At 36.3% G+C, this 18234-nt stretch overlaps 1 pseudogene; it reads left to right on the top strand.

Annotated features, from left to right (window-relative positions):
• The first annotated feature begins 3329 nt into the window (after nt 1-3329).
• LOC118349714 lies at nt 3330-18148 on the top strand (annotated as a pseudogene).
• Nucleotides 18149-18234: the final 86 nt, after the last annotated feature.

The raw sequence follows: 18234 nt of genomic DNA, 5'->3' as shown, positions 1-18234 counted from the left end.
TATCTTATCTTAATGTAATTTTTCTATAAATAGAGATCTATGCCTTGTATTTAATAACAATTGAGAATGACAAATATGTAGCCCTCAAAGTCTATCTTCATTCTTCTCTCTTCTCCATCTTCTTTTTTATTTTATTTTATTTTATTTTCTATCATGGTATCAGTGCACTTGGCTAACGCCAAGCTTAATCCTATGGAATATATATTCTTCCGCTAACTTTAACTTTCACAAAATTTTCATCGCCGTTCAATTATGTATCGTCTCAAATCCATGCATCTGAAATATCTTTTTTTTAGCTGTGAAACCTTTTTATTGGGTTTTAATATGTTATGAGCATTGTTTGAAGCCTCATATCTAATTTTGATCCTATAGTTGACGTAGGCCATATATAGTCTATTGTTAGTCACAACTCTAGATTTGATATTCTAGTTGCTAGCCACTTCATCACTAGCACCATCATCTTATCGGCGACCAATTAATGGATATGAAGGTTGCTCTCAAATTTCAAACCCAAGATTTCAAAGTTTTCCACTTTGAGTTTGAGGGGGGATGTTAAAAATATTATATTGATTTGATTTTATATTGTCTTGACTTAAATTTCACAAAGTAATTTGATATTATCTTGATTTGATTTTCGTAATGATTAAAATATTTACCTTATATGATCTCAATGCAATTTTTCTATAAATAAGGATCTATGTCTTGTATTGAATAACAATTGAGAATAGCAAAGATGTAATCATTTAAGTCTGTCTCCATTCTTCTATCTTCTCCATCTTATTTTCTATTATATTTTATTTTCTATCATCAATTGTATGTGCATTTTTTAAAAGAACATTGTAAAGTTAAGATGTCAATTTATCATTGAAGAGTGTAAAATCGTCTTTCACATTCCATCCAAAATGAAGTTAAATTCGTAAATATAATATAGTTATACTCCAATCTGTTTAAAAAATACTCCATTATTCACTGAATCTTTCATTCGGTTTTTAAATCTATAGATGTGAGGCCCAACCAAAAACCGAGACTCAGCCCATTGAAAAATCGAAGTAATTTTTGTCCCTAATGCACAAACCCAATTTCCCTTCCTCATTCAGCCAACCCTTATCATGTCGTCTTCCCCGCCCCACTGCAAACCAACCTCAACTCTGACATTTATTGGTTGAACCCTAGCTTACACATGTGTCTTTAACCACCACCCATCTCCACCAACTAGGGCACACACTTGTTCCGCCCTTAAGGGCCTTCCCATTCTATAAATGGCATGAAACCCATCTCTTCGTCTACACTGCTATAGCTGAGTACCCCTACCCGACGGCACCTTCTCACCCTCTCGGTTTCCCCTCTCATTTCTTTCGGTCTCACACTCCCATATTTTCCTTCTCTTTCTCGCACTCTCTTTCTATTATCTCCTATCCCTTTATTTTTTTTTTTTGTCACTGACATCGTTCGATCTAAGACGACTGGTAAGCTTTGCCAATCTCCTCCCTCTCTCGATCTCGAAGTTAACCCCGCTTGGGTTCAAAATCCCTAAACTCAGCCGTGCTCTTTCCCCCTCCGGTCATCACCGTCGTCAATTTGCCTCGCCGTGCTAGTTTGACATCAACAACAGTGAGCTCCTCCTCTCTCGATCTCTCTATCCATCTCACTCTCTCAATCCCATAAAGCCCAAACCTATTTTTGGGTTCAAAATCATTAAATCGTGCCTCCTCCCTTCGGCCACCGTCACCGTCTCACCACTCCTTCCCTGTCCGGCATCACCACAGTGACTCCTCTCTCTCTCTCTCCATCGCTTTCTCCTTCTCTCTAGCTCTCCCCTTGCTTAAGTCGCCTACCACCTTTCTTCTCCCAACATTCCTCTATCCAAAACCCACCCCAACAATTTTTGGCCACCCACACCAAGACATACCTCCTATTTGCCCAAACACTCTATTTTCTCTCTCTACCCAAGACACAGCCACCACCCACAAGCTCTAGGAGACCCTTTCACCTCTAGCCAATGGGGATAACCACGGGAAGCTGACAACGTGAAGCTCGGGACACCAACGTCCATCCAAAAATTCTCCCCTGCACACGATTGTAAGTGACTCTTTAAACCAAATTTGAAAATGGGTGTTGTTGAATTTTTGAATTGTGAACATGCTATGTGACCTCTGCTTTGGTCATGTGCCTCTGTTATGGGAGTTGTGAATTTTTGTGTTGATCCTCTATTTTGGTCGTGTGCCTCTGTGATGGGAGTTGTGCATTGTTGTGTTAGTTCTCTGTTTGGTCGTGTGCTTGGTGGTGGGAGTTGTGACTTGTTGTGTTGGTTCTCTATTTTGGTCATGTACTTCTGTGATGAGAGTTGTGAACTGTTGTGTTGGGTGTTTGATTTGGGCCTTGCACCCCTATGACGAGAGTTGTCAATTGATGTGTTGGTTATTTGTTATGGGAGTTATGACTTAATATGTCGGTTCTTTGTTTTGGTCGTGTGCTTCTATGATGGGAGTTGTGAACTGTTGTGTTGGGTTTCTAATTTGGGCCTTGCACCCCCTATGATGGGAGTTGTGAATTGCTGTATTGGTTCTCTATTTTGGCTGGGTGCCCCTGTGGTGGGAGTTATGGATTGTTGAGTTGAGTTTCTGATTTTGGCCTTGCTCCCCTATGGTGAGGATTGTGAACTGCTATGTTGGTTTTTTTATTTGGCCCTTGCGCCCCTGTGGTGGGGTTGTTGTGGTTGGTTTTGGTTTGGTTCTCGAGTGCTCTGTTGAACTCGTACTTATTGTCTATTTGATTATTTATGTTGCATAAATAGTGTTGTAAATTTCCTGTTTTAATTCTTGTATTACCGAGTTATGTTGTTGAGATTCTTCCCTCATTCATACTATTTTTCAGTCATAAAGAGGTGTTGAAATTTTTCACTTTTGTACTGGTTTACACTTGTGAATGTTTAATGAGAATTTCCTCCCTTGCACTAAATTATAGATTGTGAATGCTTGTTGGAAATTTCCATTCATGAATTGTTTTTCATCATGTAATTGTTGCTGAATTTCTTATTATTGGGTTGTTGATAACATTTAAAGCACTTGCTGAAATTTTTGTCATTGGGTTATGAATTAGTATGTAAATTGAATTCTATAATGTTTATCGATTTATGGGTTAAATGGTTTTATGTGGGTGTGTGAGTATTACGACCCCAAGTCTAAATGTGGTATTATTTTAATGGATCTTCTTTGGTTATTCGGGAGTGCATAATATTGAGTGACATCTCCGTCCCTTTGGTTGTCGCTGGGTGACAACATGCTCGGACAAAACGGTAAAGCTCTAGGGTTGAAGTTGTGACCTCTCAAATGGCAAAGGCCAAAGGACGTCGTGGTCAAGGACGATGTGTGAAGCCAGGTGCCACTCGTAACGAAGTCACATGCAAGGTCGTTACTTGTGGTGTGGCGAAAAGAGACAGGGTGTGTGGATGAGAGACCATAGCGCACACGTTAATAAAATGTATGTTGTTGAAAAACGGGATTTCTGGGTGTGTTTCAACTTGCTTGGGATTTGTGTTGAGTACTTGAATTTTGTTAAGTGGTCAGATTTTGGTTGAAGTTGACCATTACTCTATGTTTAATTTATTTAAATGTGAAATTTCTATTATCATCTTTCCTAGCAATAATTACTTGCATAATTTTCATTTTCACATGTATGCATTTTTGGGTATTGGTCTCCGTTTCATGTACTGAAATCTTTTAAAATCTCACCCTTATGGTTCCACGCTCATTAGAACAGAAACTTTTGATGCAGATGGAAATTTGGTGGTAGTTATGGGCATGGAGATAACACAGTTAGAGGATTGAAGATCAGAGCTCTTTCCCCACTTTGTTAAGTTACCATGTTTGAATTTTATTGAAAAATCGGATGATTGTAATTATTTTTTTGCTCATGGTTTGGAGACATGTGGCTTATAGATATTTTGATTACGACGTATTTTAAATTTTCTAGTATTGTTGTTTAGATTTAATGACAACCATTTTTCTTATTTTTCATTGCGAATTAATTATACACTCTTTATTGAGCATGTGAGCACACACTTGTTATCACAACATGCAAGAAGTGAATGACCTATGCAGCCAACATCCCGACGTTACGACTTTCGCCGATCCGATTCGCATGGAAATCGGGGCATCACAATAGGTTTTCGAAAAAAAAAAAAAAATTTGTACTCAAGTTAGTATTTTGAATAAAATGGTCCTTCCGTCCATAAATCAAATGAAAATTTACAAAAAAAAAAAAAAAAAATGAAGCCAGAAAATTTTCTTAATGAATTTCTTACCCAAAAAAACCTAGTTTCTGAGCTCCGATTGAGTTACCGAATCTTTTCCGGGTAATTTGAAATAAAAATCGTAATCCACTTCTCATTTGTGTTACCCTATAAATATATAGACAAATAATTACTCAACCCTCCCTCGCTTTCACATACCATACCAGCGCGCAGCTGTGAAGTGAGATTTGGTTTTTCAAATATTCAACCATGGTGAATGTCCTCTTCACTATCAAGTTTGCCTCTCTTTTTTTATTTGCTTTCCTGAGAGCCAAACGCACATTTCAATCACTAACGCTCAATCGTTCTATCTTTGTGTTTTTATTAGGCGGATGTGGAAGCCGATGTTGCGGCGCCAAGGCAGCTGAAGAAGAGAATGTTCAAGAAGTTCAGCTTTAGAGGTGTCGATCTGGACGCACTTCTCGACATGTCCACCGACGAGCTTGTCAAGCTCTTCCACGCCCGCGCTCGCCGAAGGTGATTTAAGAGGAATAGCCTCGAAGCTTAATTTCCATTTCTATTTCGAAAATTAAGCATATATGTATGCGTATAGTCACAGATGTATGCATATTTTGAAGGATATGTGTGTGATTGAATGCATATTTATGTCATATGTTGATTTGGCGTTAGGTTTCAACACAGGTTGAAGAGGAAGCCAATGGCGTTGATAAAAGAGCTGGGTAAGGCGGTCAGTGATTATTTTCGTGTTTTCTACATCTAATAGTTGACCGTTTTTATTATTATTTCTGTGTTTTTGACATATGCCAGTTGGCCTTATTGATTCGTGGGTGGCATACCTCGGCCATGATACCACTGAGTTAAAATTTTATGAACACAACTCTTTGTAAATCGTACATCAAAATGATCAAGATGACCAATACAGAGTGGAATAAAGGCCAATTAGTATGGCCTATGAAAGAAATCAAAGCACAAAACCAGCCACGAAATCACAGGAAAAAAAAAAAAAAAAGAAGAAGAAGAAGAAGAAGAAGAAGAAGAAGAAGCAAATTAAAGCAACTCTGACATTGATAGATTGTGCTTTTAGAAAGCAAAGTAATTAACAGATAAGACTGTCATTTGCTTAAGCTTTACCTGAAAGTGTCATAAAAGTCTTTCTAAAATTAATTGCGTGCCAATTCTCAACATCAAATAGAGACTTCGCAACATACATATCCAATAGTTTGATCAATACATAGAGAAAGTTGTAGAGGATAAAATCTACTGTATGAAAAATAAATAAGACAGAATAACCTAAAAAAAAAAAAATTCAATCCTGGTAAGGGATGAAAAGAAAGGAATCTAATCAATCCTTTTTTAATTTCAGGATCTATGAGATTTGAGGAATTGAGACGTTTGGAAACAATTTTCATCTTATCTCATTTCCTTCTCAAATATTATTAAAATACAAATTTTTTCAAACTAATCATTACAAATTTTCTAACTTTTCAAATAAAAAATAAAAAATAATTCAACTTTTTCAAATCTCAAAATAAAAATAATATTAAAAAAATTACATTCTAACAATATTTTAACTTTTAATATTTTTTATTCAACTTTTTCTCTCTCATTTCCCGAAACCAAATAAATACTTATCTCAAACTGTCTCACTGCTATTCACGAACCATTTTACTGTTCACAAAATTTTCATCTCATCTCATTTTCTAAGCATTCTCAAAAACTTAAAATTAATAGAGTTTGAGATAGTTTTAACGTCTTAGTAGGCATAAGAGAAATTCAAGAAATGTGATTATCTATTTAGTTTCCTTTTCTTTTCTTTTTTTAAAAAAGCCACCTAAGTTAGCTGCACTATCCTAAGCCCAAGATAATGAAATTTTTAAGGTATAGTTAAATGGGTTTGAGCAATCTAACCTAACAAGCTTAACGTTCAACTAGGCGTAAAATAAAGTATGTTACATAAATACTGGATCTGGACCTTATACTATCTAATGTTGTCCAGACAATAGACGATGTGGACTTCTCATTGACATTTAATAATGTGTCGGAAAATTAAAGAGGATCAAGTTCAATTGGTCATGGAAAGTATGTTTTACTTCCATTCACAGCCATAATCACACGCTAGAGGGCATCTCTACCTTGTCGTGCAAAGATTAAGGCCCCGTTTGGATACAAAAATAGTTTCATCTTATCTCATCTCATCATTACAATTTTTTCAAATTCTCACACAAAATATAATAAACAATTCAATTTTTTCAAATCTCAAAACAATAATAATATTAAAAAATAATATTCTAACAATATTTTATTTAACTTTCAATTTTCATCTAAAACTATTTTATCTCATCTCACTATCCAAGCAAGCCTAAAGGAGTGTCTTTGTAGAGTTTACTACAAAGAAGTTTACTAGTGCTGAGGAAATTTTTGGCATTTGGGGCAGGCATAGTCTTAGATGAGCATGTTGTCTTATAGAAGTACAATATTATTATTGCAATGCAAATTAAATGGTAGCTTGGGAGTTGATTGCTTTATCTAAATTCATGAGCCAGGCTGGTTTGACTTGGTTTGTTTACATCAGCTTCTTTCTTATTTTCTGCAACTTTTTATTTTCTTTTGCAAGTCTATGTGCAGCCACAATAGAACAATAATAAAATCATTAATAAACTAATTTTCTTGCTGACTATTAAGATGTGTTTGGATGTTGAAGTGAGGTGAGTTAAGTTGAGTTAAGATGATAAAATATTGTTAAAATATTATTTTTTAATATTATTATTATTTTAATATTTAAAAAAGTTAAATTGTTTATTATATTTTGTATTGAAATTTGAAAAAATTATAATGATGAATTGAGATGAGTTGAGATGAGTTTGACAACCAAACTCACCTTTATAGTTAACTGTAGAGGTTTGGTTTTCCTCGAAGTAAACCAATTTGTGATTTGATTTCTGTTGAAGTAAACCAATTGGAGATTTGACACTTGACATGCTTCTTGTCTTGAAGCTTGCTTGGTGTCCTTGAGATCCGAGCAAGAAAAAAATGATACAACTGATGGGAGAGATGTGTTAAGCATCAACATTACTTGCTACGATTGCTGGTCTCCGTTAGTTCAAAAAATTAGTTCAAGCAAAAATTTAGTTCCTCCATGGCTAAAAAACCTATGTTATAAAGCCCAATTCTGTCCCTCTTTACTTCAGGTGCACGGTTTTTGTTCCTCTAGAGAGGTTGAGGATTTTTGGGAATGGAATACATTTCCAGATATTGACATAGCTCAATACTCTCTGAGAAGGTTAGGGATAGATCATCGTGCTCAGTGGTGATAACTTTAGATATAGAATAAGAAGATATGGACGCCTTGAGGAATGCGCTCAAGCTTATTTATAATTAAGTTGCATCGTTCTCAATGAGTGGGTCCTTGCTATGTAAGAAGCACAATTTGTTAGGAACTCGAAGGATGGAATGGTGTCACAAAATGTGAACAAGATGTTGTAACGCCCCTTCTTGTAGGTACGGAATGTTTACATTCCTAGCGTAATGCTAGGTAAAGAGATTCGACACCATAAAAAACAAATACCTCATTTATTGAATCATAAACTAACTTAGCGCAACAGAGTCTCATAATAGAAAAGCTAAAACATACAAATAACATAAACTAGTTCTATGTATCAAAATTAGTTATTCAACTGTGTAATCATAACTAGACCCATGTGGCACTAACACTTCTTCAAGGTCTAAGTCTTTGAAAGAATAATCTACTAACGGCACTCCCGCTCTGTATCCACGAAATCATAATTTGGGACGTTAAAACATAAAACATAGAAACAAACAAATGAGTCGAAAACTCAGTAATAGCAAATCATATTGTAAACTTAACTTAGCTTAACATTAGGCTTAATTTTGAAAACTTACGTACATCGTCACACATAACATATAGATCATTCATTCGTAACATAAGTTGGATCAAACATAATTATGGCAATACATGTAACATGGATGCATGAATGATTGGCTCCATGCATTTCCTATAATTCATACATAACTAATTCATCTTGTCTTTCATAACATAGTGGCCATCATAACAGACGTGGATCGGTCCAATAGTTGTTGACCGCATAAATCATTTGGTGAACTACGCTTGGATCTGTGGCACCGTATAACATATCATAACCTATAGTAAAATACGCTTGGTTCCGTGTTATCACATAACATATGGTGAACCACGATTGAGACTGTGACACTGCATAACATATCATAACATGTGGTGAAACACGCTTGAGTCCGTGTTACCTCAAAACATCATAGCATGCATGTGGTGGACCATGCTTAAGTTTGTGGCTTGAATATCCACCCATATCATAAGGCAAAACTCAAAGCTTGTCATTCATTTGTCTTCTTACTAACTTTCACAATGCTACTCTTACTTAAAAAAAAAAAAAAAACTTTCACAATGCATGTGAGCATGTTGACTTCATGAATTTATATGGCGTGACATACTCTTGTGCATGACATAACGTTAAACATGGCATATTAACATGAGCCTTACGTAACATAGCATAGCATAGACATGGCATAACATAATTTGAACATTACATGGCATACGTGTGATTTTCATGACATATTATCCATTCTAACAACAATTCATATCAGCATAGCATACATAGTCTCATTCACAAGCATATCATCGTAATTCATCGAGGTTCATGAAAAAGGGCTAACCTTGAATTGGCTCGTAATGTAGCATAGGTAAACATTACATTTTTCATGCAAAACAGAATATTTACAGCACACATAAAGTCATGATCATGCTACATACCTTTTAGCACTGCCTCTTGAATCTTACTTTGTAGTTCTGAAGCACTAATTGTTACTAACGTTTTTAGAAAAACGTGTCACAACATTCGACTTAATTAATCACATGCTAGGGAAATTAATCTAATAAAATATTTGGTTATACACTAAAATTAATAACTACAAATATCATATAATTATTTAAACGCTAATATCATATTTAATCTTTCAAATATACTTAGTAGCGTAGATTAGGCTTTATACAAATCTTTAGACAAGCAGCAGAAATCTCACTTTATAACATAGTTCAAAACGTTTAGAAATAACATCTGAACCCTTATAATATACTCCTGTAAATTGGTTTGTAAAAAGATTAATACTTAATAATATAATTTAACTCCTAAGCATTTTCTGAGAAAAATAAGGTTTTTGGGCTAATATTTGCCCAAGCAAAACCCAGCCCATGTAAAACAATATTAAAGGTTTTCTGTAAAATACAACCAGTCCAATTTAAACAACAAGCCCACATGAAGGCAGGCAGACCACTTAAAATGTTCTAACAGTTTTTGAAATATAATAAAACCAAGCCCACGTGAGAAATCAACCCATTTAAATTAACAAAAAGCACCTAGCTGAATGGGATTAAGGCCCAGGCCCACTTTCCATTTTAAAGATATACTATGGAGATAGCAAGGAGCTGAGCCACATACACACAAACGGGAAGGCATGGTCGTGGGACAGAGGAATTTGGGACTCATTGAGAGAGAAGGCTGAACGCAATGGTGGCTCTAGCGGCCGGACTAAAATCGAAAGTCAAGACGGCCTCTTCTGGTTGTGACGGAGAAAATCTGAGAAAATAATTTTTGTGGTCTATTAGACCAAGAACCACAACGGGAAGAGAAAGAGGAGGAAGAATCCGGTGTGGGCTTACCGGGAAGGTGTGAGTTTGATAGGAGGCAATTGGTCGGCAGTTTCTGTGGTTGTCCAAGTACCTCCAACCCTTGTAGTGGTTGAGGGTGGTTGAAACAGAATATATAGAGGTGATTTTGGTTATTGATGATGGAGAGAGAAAAAGACAGAGAATAGGTCTATGGGGTCGACGCATGTCATGGGGGAAGGAAAGCTTACTGACGGTGTCTTCTGTGTTGGTTTCCAGAGCCTTGGTTTGCTGTGAGGAAGGCTACGGGGCTTTTGTTTATATATATATATATATATATATATATTATGTGTATATGTGTATGTATATATATATTATATATGTATAAGGGTTTCTTTGATGTGTGAAAAATTGTTGGTTACCAATTAGGGGATGGTTGGAAACAATTTCCATCTTATCTTATTTCCTTCTTAAATATCATTCAAATATAAACATAAATATTTTCAAACTAATCATTACAACATTCCTAAACTTTCAAACAAAAAACCATTTAACCTTTTTAAATCCCAAAATAAAAATAATATTTTAACAATATTTATACTTTATAATATTTTTTATTCAATTTTTTCTCTCATTTTCCAAAACCCAATAAATATTTAATACAAACTATCTTACTACTATTTACAAACCATCTTATTACTATTCATAAAATTCTCATCTCATCTCATTCTAGGAAACCAAAACCGATAGATATGGGCATGTAGAGAGTGGTAGAATCTCACTCAAATAAACCACCATTTCAAAACTGATCTTTAATAATAATAATAATACTGAAAATAATAATACTAATTATAAACTAGCAAAAATGATAATAATAATCCTAAAATCCTTAACTTAGAACCCGTATGTTACAGATGTGGACAAAGGCAACCTTGGGGTTAAGGTTGTTGAAGGGAGGTGGAATGTTGTGGTCCAATATTATTTGATTAATAATTATTATTATTGTTATTATTATTTTTTTTAATGTCGGGGAACCTTTGCAGGGCCCTTCGAACACACCCCTGCAGAGTAAACCTCGGTCCCGTGCACCGTACCTTCGGAATTTTCCCTACACGGAACTAATTAGTAGTTATTTGGGTATTTTGTTTGTGATAAAATTTGGGAAAAAGGTCAAGCCTCTTGATAACTCAGTTTACTTGATATGTTAGGTGTTTTATGTTGTTTAGAAGTTGAAGGGCAGGTTTGAGGGGTGAGATGATAATTTTATGTTTTGTTTGAGAGTTTAAAATATTGTGTTTTAATATTATTATTGTTTTGAGATTTGAAAAATGTGAATTAAGATTTGAAAAATTTGAATTGTTTATTATATTTTATATAGGGATTTGAAAAAGGTGTAATGATGAGAAGGGATGAGAATTTTGTATTTCATCCTACCTCCCAAACCTACCCTCATAGTTTAACATTAATATAATCATTGGTGAAGTAATTCTCTTGTCGAGTATTATAGTTAACCATAGAGGTCGATTCCCCTCAGAGCAAACCAAATGGAGATTTGATATCCCTCGAGTGAAATCAGAAAACTCATTTCTTCCTGTTAAACTCCTATCAAAATCTAAGAATCTTTAATAAGGCACTTCTTGGAAAATGGCTTTGGTGGTACCATTAGGAAGGGGAGTCTTTGGGGCTATTATTGAGTTGAAGTATAGGAGCTTGTTGTTTTGTTGGATGGGGTTTTTTTATTTTTTATTTTTTTTTGGGCTGCGCATGGTGTAAGTTTGTGGAAGAATATTAGAAATGGATGAGAGATATTTGCTTGTTTTATTAGCTTCGCTATTGGAGAGGGATTCAGGATCAAATTTTGGTATAAAACTTGGTGTTGTAATTCTGCCCTCAAGATTGTGTTTCCTTCTCTTTTCCAAATGGCTCATGATCAAGAGGCATCAATGTCAAATCCTTTAGACAACTCTAGTGGATCCTCATAGTAGAATGCTTGTTTTCTTAGAGCTGCCCATGATTGAGAAATTGGAGTTATTTTCGAATTTTTCATTTTATTGTATGCTTTGAACATTGGCAGTATCAAGGAGGAAAGGTGCCATGGATAATATTGGGAATAGGAAGTTCATTGTGTGATCTTTGTACAAGGCTTTGTTATGTCAAAATCATATTTTGTTTCTCTGGAAGTGCATTTTGGAGAAGTAAGGTGCTGCCTAAAATTGCTTTCTTTGGTTGGATTACATCTTTGGGGAAAATATTGACTATGGACAATTTGAGAAAGCGTTTGTCCATGCTTGTAAACTCCTCAATACTAGTAAACTCCGAACGATCGTATTATAGATATATCTTAATCCCTGGACATTCCAAGTTAGAATCGTGGGCTTCATAATACAATTGGTTTTGCCCTCCCTCTAGTCCTCCTCGACTTGGACTACCTCGCTTAGCGTCATGGTTGACTGTCCAAGTAAGACGCTTTAACTCACTGCTCTTCTTAGATCTTGATTTTGTTCCAAGTAAGTGGCCCATCTCAATTACAGTGAGTACTGCCTTGAATTGGTCCTCAAAATCCTCCACATGTAATCCCCACACACTGATGTATCTCGTTGATCACTGGTAGAGATATCAGGGGGACAACATTTTCTGTAGACTCTGCTCCAAAATGTAGACGAGGCCCTAAATATCTCATCCACAACGCCATTGTTGATGTCACCACTATGTCCAAAGTTATGTGTCGACCCCCAATGTGCTTGAAGAGGTACCGAGAAGCTGGTTCCCTCCTTCATGGGTGGTGGAGCCATGGTCACCATTTGAAGTTTTGGGTTGGCGGAAAACCCACAAACTCCCAAGTCTCCATAATATCTTAGGTTCCTTCACTTCCGGTGTGGGTGTCGTCGTCTCAACGGAGGGAACATTGACAAGGGGTGTGCCACTCACCGACGATCCTTTATGTGCTACTTTGATAGATGCTACACATCCCCAAGCCTCGATGTTACACCATTTTCCTTCAACACCAGCGTGAGTGTCGTCATTTCATCGAAGAGAACATTGACCAGGGGTGTAACACTATAGACACTTTTGTATCACCCGTGGCAGAGGGCAGTCTGTTTTGGCTGTCTTTATATTGATACCTAATGTAGAACCCACTTCGAATATAGTTGACCCAATTCTCCTTTTGACCCGCCACACTCTCCTAGGTCTATTACACCCCATTCCTGTAGGTTAGGAATATCATGTACATACGCAAATAAAGCCAGGCAAGAGACGTGCATAATTTATTAAATATGAAATTCATAAAAGAGTTATTAAAATAACATGTGTCCTAAACAAACTAAATAAAATGATTGCCATAAAATAAAATTCACTAAAGTTCACTAGTATTCTCCTTCTAAGCTTGGCTCGCTTGCTAGTAATCATTATCCTTACCTGGGTGGTTAAAAATATGAAATAAAACTAAAATGACTCGAAAGCTCAGTAAGATATCCATCACAATGTAAACATAATAACCTTAAGGATTTTCATAAAAATTTTCACTCTGAGAATTAAATCGTACTCATGTTAATGCTATGCATGACTTGTCTTGATTTATCTGAATTAACTGATTGATTTGACTTATCTGATTGGCCAACACACATAACCTTGTGTGAAAGGTCGTGCACCAGCCTCACATCCCATGCTACAAGGGGAGCTGTTGAGTAGCATTTTGGCATACTATGATGAACCACGTTTGAGTCTGTAGTTTGCACATTCACCCATGAATTTGCATTGGTACCATACATCTGAATAACCATCTGATTAAATTGATTTGATCTTATACTTGATCGTAAGAAAGCTTACGTGTCTTATGCAACATGAGATGCATGACATACATAATCCGTACATACTTAGAAAATGCTGAATTAAACATGATGCAGAATTAACATAATCATGTATTATGATGAATGACATGCTTGCATAAATCATGACGTGTGATACATAAAAATTGGTTGACAAAGAATTGGATTTAATAATAATCTATCTAAACTAAATAACGTGTGCCGATCCTAATTTATAATCAAGCTATTTACCTTATTGCTTTACTTTCTAGATCTTACTTCATAGCTCATTACCTATACAAAGTACTAAATGTTACTAACATTTCTAGAAAAATATGTCTTAGCATTCTGATTAGTTAATTACATATCAAGAATATAATTAATAATTATTCAATTATACTAAAATTACTAAATAGTGAACTCATAACATATTCCTTTATTTTCTAATTAAAAATATAACATAATAATTTCATCAAAGTCAGTCAAAATAAAAATAGATAGTTGTTCTGATAACTAGACTTGATTATACTAAAAATTCAATTCCTTGAAGTTTATTACTATAATCAAACCATAAATTAATATTTGATAATATAATTTAAACTCTTAAATAATTTATGGGCTAGCATAATTATTCAAGTAAAACTGAACTCAATTAAGCCCAACTCAACTTAAAAATAGTTTTTGAAATAATTAATTTAAGTCCATTGAAACTCAAGTTAAAATTGGAATAAACCCAACTAAAACAAAAGCCCATTTGGGTTCAGCCCATCTAAAAAGGTTAGAGTCATTTTGATAATAACACTTAAAAGGCTTCCCAACTTTTACAGGAGGGCTACACATCAAAGGGTTTTTAATGGAAACTGTGTAAATGCTAAGGCCTCATTTGTTTTCGTAGATGAGATGAGATGAGTTGATATAAAAGTTGAAAAAAAATATTGTTGAAATATATTTTTTTAATATTATTTTTGTTTTGAGATTTTAAAAAGTTGAATTGTTTATATTATTTTATGTGAGAATTTGGAAAAGTGGTAATAATTAGATGAGATAAGTTGAGAAGTTTTGTGAAAGTGAACGAGGCTTAAGAAATCTACACATGATTGACCGATAGGAGTTAGAAGTGTAACACCCCGTATTTTAGTGTATTTTTACTGAATGATTATTTTTATTTATTCAAAAATTTATTCTCTTGTTTTAAAGTTGTTGGATTTTTAGTTGGTTTACTTTTATGATTTTAATTTTGTAAAAATTATTTTTTTTATGTACTTTCTTAATATTAATTATTATTATGCATTTAAATTTCTCTTTATTTTAAAATAATTTATTGTTGGATTTAATTATTTATTTTCATTTTAATCACTATGTTTGAATTATTTTATTTTACTTGCTGTTTTGAAATTGTTTCCGTTGGATCATTTTTATAACCCAAAATGTAAGAATTGGATCTCATTTCTTTCCCTCACTTTTTTTTTTTTTTTTCTCTTTTTCTTTTCTTCTTTCTCTTTTTTCTCCTTATTTCTCCCCTACTCTTCCTGCGCGCAAAGGCTCTCTCCCTCGTGCGATTCTTTCTTCTCCACCCAGCCACCGCCACGCGCCACCTTGTGCCTCACCGCCCAGCCCACTGCCTTCCCCACCGGCTGGCGACCCCACCCCTCCATTTACAGCACCTCTCACGCCGCCATGAGCCCCCACACACGGCTTGAAGCCGCGGCGTTCTTTGTGCTCGCGCTCCCTCCGGCCACTATTTCTTCACCACTTTATCATCGACCTCATAGCAACCTAATGCACCCATTCTCAACTCCGATCCGCCAGCGGTGAAGTCCATCCAACTCCATTTCCGTTTTGAGCATTTTGGCCTTAAACTGCCCTCTACGCCGCCACCCACGGCCAACCACCACCACCACTAGCTTCACCGACATCCCTAAGCCCTACCCTATCAATCTCGGGTCTTGGTTTGTCCCCGTTCAAAAGTGGGTTTTTGAGACCCACGGCCACAATGCATTTGGCATTATTCTGTTGTTGTGTTGTCACTTCTTGCAGCTCCGTAATCCTTCAGAAATTATAAAATAGCACTGTAAGTATTTTCTCAAAAAACTTTCATGATTTAAATGTATTTTTGTACTAACTCATTTCACTGTGAACTGGTTGGTTATGCCGGACTGAGTTCGAGGAGTACGGGGGTCAGATGAATTGGTGGATAAAGTTGTTTGTGTGTTTGGGCTGTGTTGAGTGTTGTTGGATGTTGGTTATTGAGATGTTTCATGCACATGGTATATTTGCACGTATGATCATGTTTGTAAAGGAAACTAAGTTTTCGTGTAATTTCATTCATGTTCATGTGTTTATTGAAAACTGGGTTTTCATGTGAAATGATTTTTGGGTGCATGTGTATCACGACCCCAAGCCGAGATGGGGCATTATCTCGGTGGAGCTCATCTGGTCACTTGGGAGTGGAATATACTGAGTGACGTCCATGGATTGTCGCTAGGCGACAATGGGATCAGACGAGATGGTCTCGGGCTAACTCCGTAGCCCCTCTGTTGGCGGGGGCTAAAGGATGTTTGGCCACAAACGCGCTGGGCGCGGAACTGGGCATCGCTACGAAGCCAGGACGTGTAGATGGTCCCTAGGGGAGATTATGGTGCATATGGTATTAATGGATTAATGGACTATTTTTTGGGAAAGTAGCGTGTGTTGGATATGGATTTGGTGTGAATCATTTTCTGGAAAAATGTTTTACGGATATGTTGGGCCAAAATGAGATTTTGGTGTACATTGGAAAAATATTCATTTTCTGGGAAAATGACGTTTTGGGGCATAATGCATATTTCATCATATGCATGCATTATTGTTGGTGGCATTAATGCATTCTTATCTCGTGGTTGTTTGGATTATACTTACCTGTGGTATCGTTTATGGTAATGCAGATTTCGATGCAGATGATGCTGAGGGCAAGTTTGGGGATTCGGCTCCGCCAGAGGAGTGATCTGGGATCACTCGTTCATGTATTAGACTTGTATTATATTTATTTTGGATGACTATATAACTCTTTTAAACCACTTTTACTGTTGTTTAAATTGTGTTAACAATTCTAGTACTTAGTTGACTTAAATTATCCGCTCCGTTGTTTTTGTACACTGTTGCATATACACACACTTGGCACTATCATTGAGATGCGTGACAGTGTTGTCACCATCCAGGTGTCTCGATTCCCGTGTTCTTGTACATGGGGTTCGGGGGCGCCATAAGAAGCATAAAGGCCCATTTTATATTGCAAGGAACAAAGCCTCCTCTAGAGCAATGAAGGAACCGAGAACACTTGGGGAGAAATAGGCGTGCAACAGATCCTTTGAGAGAGGTAGAGGGCGACAAAACAATGGCTGGGCTGAGATCGATGGTGGCGAATGTGGCAGAATGGCACTGAGAGATGCAAAACCTCATATCACACCCAACCCATCAAGTTTCATTGATAACATAGCAACCGCTGCCCCTTTAACTCGACAAGCTGGTTTTGCATCTCTGTCAATGTATTGAGCATCTCTCTTTCAACCATATTGTCATTGGGAAGATCAAACCATCCCTTGTTGCGTAAGAAATAGTTCTTAAGCTTTCAGAAGAGTCAGACCCCATGTGACTTGGGTTCTGTTCGTGCATGATTTCACAATTTCTCTTCTTGCCCCTATTATCAAACTGAGTCACCGAAGCATGACCCATATTCAAAGCTTCTGCATATCATCACCTCGCCACTGTGGTTGCGCTCTATATTCTTCTCTTCATGAGCAGATGTGTTTTGGATTTTTCCCAATGACCCATCTCCATGAATGCTAAAAAAAATAGAGCAATGAATCTACGTAACTCGACAACAAATTTCTTCCAACCCAGGCATTCATACCCTTCCGGAATGACTAGAACACCTCGCCAACCTCCTCCACCATATTTGGTTACAGTTAAAAATCTACCATGTACATTGGAGCATTGTTGAGCCTAGAAGGCTCTATTTCCTTTGCACGTGTTTAATGAATTTTGATTGTCTCTCCGCCTAAAACACTGCTTCCACTGTAGCTAGGGGTGATACCCGCATATGCGAGGCCCCCCCACCCCGGTGATTATAATAACTTTGTATATGTAGCTAATTGCTGACCAAATACAAGGATTTTTTTGTGTTAATGGTGGTCTTATGTTGGAACAGAAACGTGAGGCACCACCCGGTGAGAAGCCAGAGCCAGTTAGGACTCACCTCCGCAACATGATCATTGTACCTGAGATGATTGGTAGCATTATAGGGGTTTACAATGGCAAGACCTTAATCAAGTTGAAATTAAGCCAGACATGATTGGACATTATCTAGCTGAATTCTCAATCAATTACAAGCCTGTCAAGCATGGAAGGCCCGGCATTGGTGCTACCCACTTCTCCAGGTTCATTCCTCTCAAGTGAAGATTTTGCATGTGCCTTGAAATTGCTTTCCCTTGACCATCTATTTTGTTTATTATGTTTTATCTATATACATTAGAAGTAGATAT

This window comes from Juglans regia, chromosome 10, assembly GCF_001411555.2.
Source record: "Juglans regia cultivar Chandler chromosome 10, Walnut 2.0, whole genome shotgun sequence".
NCBI lineage: Eukaryota > Viridiplantae > Streptophyta > Magnoliopsida > Fagales > Juglandaceae > Juglans > Juglans regia.
This window is presented reverse-complemented; position numbering and strand designations above follow the sequence as displayed.